The sequence below is a fragment of the Pongo abelii genome, chromosome 10 (genome assembly GCF_028885655.2).
Source record: "Pongo abelii isolate AG06213 chromosome 10, NHGRI_mPonAbe1-v2.0_pri, whole genome shotgun sequence".
Lineage (NCBI taxonomy): Eukaryota > Metazoa > Chordata > Mammalia > Primates > Hominidae > Pongo > Pongo abelii.
Genome location: NC_071995.2, coordinates 66,569,458 through 66,578,836, shown reverse-complemented (window position 1 = coordinate 66,578,836; position 9,379 = coordinate 66,569,458).

Here is a 9,379-nt window from a genome sequence, read left to right as displayed (position 1 = left end):
GCCTCAGCCTCCTGAGAAGCTGAGACTCTAGGCTTGTGCTATCAGCAAACAGTATAGGCGTGTACATCCAGCTAATCTTTTAATTTAAAAAAATTTTTAAATTTTATTTTTTTTTGATACAACACTTGAAGAAACTTGACCAGCTAATTTTTTTTTTTTTTTTGTAGAGATAGGGGTCTCCCTATGTTGCCCAGGCTGGTCACAAACTCCTGGGCTCAAGGGATCCTCCTACCTAGGCCTCCTAAAGTGCTGGGATTACAGGCCTGAGCCACTGTGCCTGGCCTAATTAAGAATCTTAAATGCACAGTGTAGCCTAATTGTGGTTGTATCATCATTTCTACTGAATTAAAAGAATAATTTACCCTGAAGCACATAGAAACTTAAATAGCAGGGCTGAGCCAAAGCCAAGAACCAGTGATTTCTGACTAGAAGGAGCACCCTTTGCCCTACTACTTGCGCCGTCACATATTCATAACATTGCTTGTCCAGTGTTCCGCATCCACAAGCCTGCGGACTTCCTCCCCAATTCCTACTGAAGCAATGCGTTTTATTTCCAATAAGACAACTTACTTTCCCTTCTCATTTGCAGGAATAGATTGGTTTGTTCTTTCATCCTCAGAGCTACAGAATATAGACATGAATTTTAATATATATAATAAATAGATGAACACTGTGTTCTTGTCTCAGTAAGGTGTTTCATTTCTTTTTATCTTTAAAGTATTTGATAGACATCTTTAAGACAGATATTCTCCTTATTGTCTTGGATATATGTGGCTAGATCCTTTTGCCTTAGCTTGAAGCTTTTTTCCTTCTTCCTCTCATTTTCAAGTCCTTCCCTTCTCTACCTCTCTACCCTCTCTCTCCCTCCTCACTTCCTTTCCTTTTCCTCCCTTCCCTTTCCTATCTTTCTTTTTTTTCCCCCCTTTGTGGGATTAATATCACTTGACATAAATCAAGTAACAACAAAAAAATTAGAAATCTTGGACGGATGCGGTGGCTCACGCCTGTAATCCCAGCACTTTGGGAGGCCAAGGCAGGTGGATCACTTGAGGTCAGGGGTTTGAGACCCATTTGGCCAACATGGCGAACCCTGTCTCCACTAAAAATACAAAAAAATTTCCGAGTGTGGTGGCACACGTCTGTAATACCAGCTACTTGGGAGGCAGAGGCAGGAGAATCACTTGAACGTGGGAGGTGGAGTCTGAGATCGAGCACTGCACTCCAGCCTGGGCAAAAGAGCGAGACTCTGTCTCAAAAAAAAAAAAAAAAAAAAAAAATTAGAAATCTAATAAGGTTCTCAGATGCCTAAATATTTTCCCCTAAAAATGTGACTAACCCTGACGGCTTTCAAGCTCAAGAATTAATTTCAAACTAAATTATTTAATTATTTGGTATAAAAGACAAAGGTAACAGCAAGAGTTTATTTACCAAATGTCAGAAGAACAAATCAGTGGGTGAGATGCTCTCTCTCTGTCTGTCTCTCTCATACACACACACACTCACACACACACTCATAGCCCACTTGATAAATTGTTGGCAATTTTTGTGGTGAATACTCTAGGGCATGCTATTTAAAACAGACCTTATTTAAAGCTTTTTTACTTGAAGTGGGTCATTCTATACTTTCTAACATTCGGATACAATATTCCCTACAGAATGTAGGACTTTTAAGGTTGGGAATCAAGTTCACCTCAGTAAACAATGTGTTAACCAGTTTCTTACTACAAATCTCTTAAAACATTTATAAAAGTGAAGGAAATAAATTTTTATTGAAGTTTGCTTCTGTGTCAGGTGCCATTCTTTGAGTTTAGGTCCTGAAGAGAGACTGCCTAGGTGGAAATCTGGGCCCTGCCACTCTCTACCCGCATGACCTAGGCAAGTAACTTAATTATGCTGTGTCTTAGTTTTGTCATCTATTTGTAAAAATGGGACCAATAACTCAGTTTATATGTAGAATATATGACTCAGCTTATATAAACTAAGACTCAGTTTATATGTAGTTGTGAAGATTTATTAGATAATACAATAAAATATTTGGCACACTGCCTGATTCTTTTTTTTTTTTTGAGACAGAGTTTCGCTCTTTTTTTTTTTTTTTTTTTTTGAGACGGAGTCTCACTCTGTCACCCAGGCTGGAGTGCAGTGGCGAGATCTCGGCTCACTGCAAGCTCCGCCTCCTGGGTTCACCCCGTTCTCCTGCCTCAGCCTCCTGAGTAGCTGGGACTACAGGCGCCTACCACTGCGCCCGGCTAATTTTTTTTTTTGTATTTTTAGTAGAGACGGGGTTTCACCGTGTTAGCCAGGATAGTCTCGATCTCCTGACCTCGTGATCCACCCGCCTCGGCCTCCCAAAGTGCTGGGATTACAGGTGTAAGCCACCGCGCCCAGCCGAGTTTCGCTCTTGTTGCCCAGTTTGGAGTGCAATGGCACTATCTTGGCTCACCGCAACCTCTGCCTCCTGGGTTCAAGTGATTCTCCTGCCTCAGCCTCCCGAGTAGCTGGGATTACAGGCATGCGCCACCACACCTGGCTAATTTTGTATTTTTAGTAGAGACGGGGTTTCTCCATGTTGGTCAGGCTGGTCTCAAACTCCTGACCTCAGGTGATCCGCCTGCCTCAGCCTCCCAAAGTGCTGGGATTACAGGCGTGAGCCACCGCGTCCGGCCTACACTGCCTGGTTCTTAATGAATAAATGTCAGCTCTGATTGTTGTAGATATCTTTTTTTTTTTTGAGACAGAGTCTCACTCTGTTGCCCAGGCTGGAGTGCCGTGGTGAAATCTCGGCTCACTGCAACCTCCATCTCCCAGGTTCAAGCAATCCTCCCACCTCAGCCTCCCTAGTAGCTGGGACTACAGGCTTGTACCACCACGCCCAGCTAATTTTTGTATTTTTAGTAGAGACGGAGTTTCACCATGTTGGCCAGACTGGTCTCAAACTCCTGACCTCAAATGATCTGCCTACCTTGGCCTCCCAAAGTGCTGGGATTATAGGCATGAGCCACCGCGCCCGGCCCCTGTTGTTGATATTGTTGCTTACCTTCAGGACTTATTATTTTTCTCTTTAAGGCAGGCACTGTTGCATCTATTTACCTGCTGAGTAAATTTAACCAGAAAAGTTTAGTAACTAACAGCCAAGCCACTGAGCTCTTCACCAGCAGAAAAGCTCTATTATTTGAACTTTCTTTTTCTTTGTTTTTCGTTTTTAGAGATAGGATTTTACTGCATTGCTCAAGCTGACTCCAACTCCTGAGCTCAAGCAATCCTCCTGCCTCAGCCTCCCAGGTAACTGGGACCACAGACATGCACCATTTGTCTAGCTCTTAAGCCCATGTACCACACTATACTGAGTTCTCTGTCTGCATACAGATTATAAGTCATTATAGAATACTTTAACATATAGGACAAATCAGAAAATTTGAATTTATTGGGTATTCCAACAACCAATTAATTCTAGTAACAGAAATATTTGTAGCCACTCTACATTTTTATTTTATGAGAAAGAAGCAGATAATTAAAAATCAAATTGTAAGGAAATTTAGCTAAAGAAGAAGAAGGAAGAGAATTAGGAGAAAAAGGAGGAGGGGAAGGAGGATGAACAATACACACACATTGGAAGGTGTATTTCAAATGTGGGGCAGGTTGACATCACTCTTAACTCAATCACATCATTCAGAATTGCTTTGGGGGCATCGCGACGTAGTTTGAAGTACACAGACTTCGGAATCCAGTAGAGTGCAGCTATCTGGATTCCAGCATTGCTGAGTTAGGGAGCTCTAAGCCACAGTTTTCTTACGGACAATTGTATCTACTTCATAGGTTTGTTAAGAAGAGTAAATGGGACTGTTTCTGAAATGCCGGGAATGGTGTTTAGGACAGATATGGTGCTGAGTGAACAAAGCATAATCAGCTTTTATAGTAGTTTTCTGAGGTTGTATAAGGTTAAAATGGGCCTTAATAACATTAAAGAATGCTCAATAGTAGTGTAATTATAACACCGTGGAATTTTAGAGATGCATGGCCTTCTAACTCAATCATTTCATCTTATATTTGAAGAAACTGAGACTCAAAAAGACTAAGTGAATTGCCTCAAATCACACAGCTAATTATAATCAGGTTGGGACTAGAACCTGGCCTCTTAATTAATGCTTCTCTTAATTTTAAAAAACTTATGAGTGAACGATCATGCCACTTGAGCAATAAATTATGAAATATGAATGTCAGTGAACAGAATTTAGAATTCTAATCAACTAACACTTATAATAAAGTTAGACATACATTTAATGATAGCTGTAATTATTATTGTAGTGCATGATAACAAGGCATAAATGATAAGTAGTTCATATTAACAAGTGTCATTGTAATTATTTTGTGCAACCAAACCAAAAAAAGGAAAAATAAAATTAAGAAGAGTAGGAAACTACTCTGAGGGCCTCTTCAAAGGCTCTGGCATCTGTTACCCAGGGGGCCTAGGTAGCTGTGTTTTTCTGGCAAAAGATAAAGGGCTTAGAAGTGGTTTTGCTATTTTTTGTTGTTATTATTATTTTTTTTAGAGACAGAAACTGTTAACTGAAAAGCAGACACTTAAGAAAAGCACTCATTCGTTTACTTAGAGACAGGGTCCCACTTTGGTGCCCAGGCTAGAGTGCAGTAGTGTGATCATTGCTCACTGCAGCTTCCAACTCCTGGCCTCAAGGGATCCTCTCATGCTTTGGCCACCCAAAGCACTGGGATTACAGATGTGAGCCACCACAGGTGGCCTGAGAAGTGGTTTTGGAGGGAGGAGGGACAAGGGGTTGTTAACACTCACCTCCTCCCCTACTAATGGAAGCATCAGCCAGTATTCTCCTCTTTCTCCATCAACTTCTTGCTTGGATCTGGAAGTGTAAGCTACCAGAATCCAATCCTTAGCAGTCAATGCCAGAGGTAATTCCCTGAACATGTTGATAGAATAACTTTGCTTTTCGCATATTTAACATGATCATTATATTCTTTTTTTAAAAATTAGAGAATTTTTAATTGATACATATTAGATGCACATATTTTTGGGATACATGTGATAATTTGATACATTCCTATAATCATATTAAGGTAATTGGGATATCCATCACCTTAAATATATCTCTTTTCTTTATGCTGGGAACATTCTGATTATTCTCTTCTAGCTAGCTGAAATGTATAATTGATTAATGTTAACTATAGTCACCCTGTTGATTATCATTGTGTTCTGATTCCCGATACTTTGTGGTTCTTTGATACTGAAGTCCTCAAAGAACACCTGGGTCATGGAGCATCCCCCACCCCAGCCAAGTGGGGACACTTGGCTGCATAATTCCCTCTGTGGTCTTTAGAGAGTATCCCAGTTTTCCAATTCCTTCTTCTTTTGCTGCCAACAGGAGAGGGTGAGAACTCCCTTTTTCTATACTCTGTCAGGGAGACCAGATCAAAGTTGTGATTGAGGGAAAGGTTCTTGGCTCAAAGATATTCTTCCCACATGCATGACTGTACATAGCCATGGAATTGTTGGGTTGGGGTCCATTTCTAAGATTGTCGTATACCCAAAGAAAGATGGTGGGTCCCAGCCCTTACCTTCTTTAAGACATGGCAGGAAAGGAGTTCCTCAGAGCAACAGCATCTTGAGGAGGAACTCCTTATTTTGGCATGCATTTCAGGATAACATCATACTATACTAATGCCATTATTGATATCTAAACCAATACCAATGCCAATACTTACAGCAATACTCTGTGTGTGTGTGTGTGTGTGTGTGTGTGTGTGTATTGTTTTTTGTTGGAGATGGGATCTCACTCTGTCTCCCAGGCAGAGTGCAGTGGCGCAATCATAGCTCACTGCAGCCTTGAACTCCTGGGCTCAAGTGATCCTCCTGCCTCAGCTTTCCTAATAGCTAGGAGTATAGGCATGCACCATCACACTCAGTTAAATGTTTTATTTTTTTGTAGAGATGAGGTCTTGCTATGTTGTCCAGGTTAGTCTCAAACTCCTGGACTCAAGCAGTCCTCCTCACTTGGCCTCCCAAAGTGCAGCAATACTATATTAATGCTAATACCAACATAAATTCTAATATCATTAAATGATAATACTAATACTTCTACTATTTCTGATACTAATTACCATTTATTGAGTATTAAGTGTATGCCAGACAGTATGCCAAGAACTTTATAGATAGCATTACATTTAATCCTCACAAGAATCATTTGATGATAAATTATAAAGTGCTTAATGTATATCAATAAGTGTTCTAGGTGCTTTACAGTTATTTACTTAATCCTCAGTACAACCATAAGAGACAGGTATAATTGTTATTCCCATGGATGAGGAAATTGAAGATCAGAGTGGCTAAGTAACTTGCCCATGCTCACACAGTTAAACATGTGGCAGAGCAAAGATTTAAAATAGGTTTCTCTGACTCTAAATCTGGTATTATGTGGTATATTTGTGTGTTCAAAATTTCAGCTGGGCACGGTGGCTCATGCCTGTAATCCCAGCACTTTGGGAGGCTGAGACGGGAGGGTCTCTTGAGCCCAGGAGTTTGAGACCAGCTGGGCAACATAGCCAGACCCATCTCTATTAAAAGTAAAAAATTAGCTGGGTGTGATGGCGCACACCTGTACTCCTAGCTTCTCGGGAGGCTGAGGTAGGAGAATAGCTTGAGCCCAGGAGTTCAAGTTTACAGTGAACTATGACTGTGCCACTGCACTCCAGCCTGGGTGACAGAGCAAGATCCTGTCTCTTAAAAAAAAAAAAAAAAAAAAAAATTGGCTGGGAGCAGTGGCTCACACCTGTAATCCCAGCACTTTGGAGGCCAAGGTGGGTGGATCGCTTGAGGCCAGGAGTTCAAGACCAGCCTGGTAAACATGGTGAAACCCCATTTCTACTAAAAATACAAAAATTAGCTGGATGTGGTGACGGCCACCTGTAATCTTAGCTGCTTTGGAGGCTGAAACAGGAGAATCACTTAAACCTGGAAAGCAGAGGTTGCAGTGAGCTGAGATTGTGCCATTGCACTCCAGCCTGGGCAACAGAGACTCCGTCTCAAAAAAAAAGAACAAAAAAAACCCAAATTGCCAAGATGCATTTATAAACTGTCATACAATATCTGCAATTGCTAATGAAATTTATGATAATAAACTGTCTCAATGGAATGTGTCTTTTTGTAAAAAGATAATTTTACCCTCAAATTTTGCTTCACTTATAAGTATCTTTTGAATTCAGAAAGACTTTCTTTTGATTTTTCTTAATTTCACTAAACTGATTTGAAGTTAAGCTTCAGAAATGATTCCAGGACTGGGTTATAGTCCATTGTCATGAATAACTCTGAGGTTGTCTTTTAAAATCTCCTGTGGCTTTGAAAATAATTCAAAATGTATTATTTGTGATAAGTACTTCATCATATTTTATTTGTGTATGTCTCTTTAATAGTAAATAAAGACACCAGAACTATTTCCTTAAATTATTCTTGTCAAGCACCACTTTATTGTAGAAATGTCTTTTGCTAAATTGGATTTTGGGGAGAGCTTTGAGCTTAATGTTTATAGAGAACTTTCAAAGGAATTTGATTTTTATTATTTTTCTTAGTTTCATATTTGATTTTATTGTTGAGAGGGATGTCCCAAATAAGGCCTTCGAGACTGATGTCTTTTATCTGCAGATTGGCCAAAACATACTATGTACACAGTAAATGCATAGCTATTTTCCTGGGTCTCAGTTCTTTACAAAGGAGATGCTCAAGGGGCCCACTGATAGTTCATTTTTCCTTTAATCCATGCATTGACCAGTAACTGCAGTCTAACGTCCTTTGTCATTTGCAGTGGAGTTAACATTTTACAACACAGGCCTTTCTGGATGACAATGACTAGAATCAGTTATCTATATATTATAGCTTTCACCAGGTTCCTGAACTGTGAAAGGTGCTAAAATTGAGGACCCATCTTGCCAGTATCTAATTATACCACAAACCAGAACTCTTACATGGTCTCTGATGGAATGCAGGAGTCATGCAGACTCTTTCATGATTTAAAGCAGTGTTCTAACCTGGGATCCATAGATTCCCAACGTATCTGTGCTTGGACTTGAGGGGCCCATGAATCTGATGGAAAAAAAAAAATCTCATATTTATTTTCATAATCTCTACCTGAAATTTAGTATTTTTTTCCATTGTGAATGTAGGACACAAACCACGACAGAATTAACTTTAGCTGTGATTCAGTCACTAATAGAAATCACATGTATTTTCCTTTTACATTACAGTGGTTACTGATATCTCAAAATATTATTTATCCTCCTCTCTAAGATTGTGGTAGTTATTAGATGTACTGTGACATCTTGAAATGTGGTATCTTAATAAAGAAACATATTAACAAAATTAAATTCAAATATTTTGATAACTGAATTTCAATATAATCGGTTTGCTATCTTGTGTCTTATAGATTTAAAAACATTTTCAGAAAGGGGTCCACCGGACAGCAGTACATGGAACAAAATAGGTTAAGAACCCCTAAAGAGGCCAGGTGCGGTGGCTCACGCCTGTAATCCTAGCACTTTGGGAGGCTGAGGTGGGCGGATTGCCTGAGCTCAGGAGTTCAAGACCAGCCTGGGCAACATGATGAAACCCCGTCTCTACTAAAATACAAAAAATTAGCCAGGTGTGGAGGCATGTGCCTGTAATCCCAGCTACTTGGGAGGCTGAGGCAGGAGAATTGCTTGAACCCAGGAAGTGGAGGTTGCAGCAAGCTGAGTTCGTGCCACTGCACTTCAGCCTGGGCGACAGAGTGAGACTCTGTCTCCAAAAAAAAAAAAGAACCCCTAAAAAGTTGGCACAAAGGTGTGTGGAGCAAGGGAACTCTGGTCAAATGCAGTCTCCAAGTCAAACTCTGTGTGTGAGATCCAGGGAATCTTATGAAAGAAAGAGAGAGCCTCATCTGCCCTTCCAGCTTTCAGCAAGGATGCCTATTCCTCAATCTAACAGAGCTTAATGTTTATGGGGAATTTTTAGAGAAACTGAAAACAGATTCCTGAATCAGAAATCTTGGAATGTAAAGAAAACTAGCCAACCCATAGCCAGAAGTGTGAGTAGGTCCCAAGGGCCAATGGCCAATGGTGCTTCTATCCATAGTATATCAGGCATGAGCCCAGGTAGACTGGAGTGTTTCCATGGACGATGCCACGTAACTACTCATATGATTTCTGCACAAGGTTACTATGTTGCTCATTACTATTTTGCTCACTCTGTACTCAGTTTTAGGGGGATACTTAGTAATATTTAATATGTAAAACACTGACACAACTTTAGTCTTTATTCTGAAATATGTATACAGGAGAATCTAGCTTCTACTCTTCAAAATTTAATGTGGATCTAATAGTG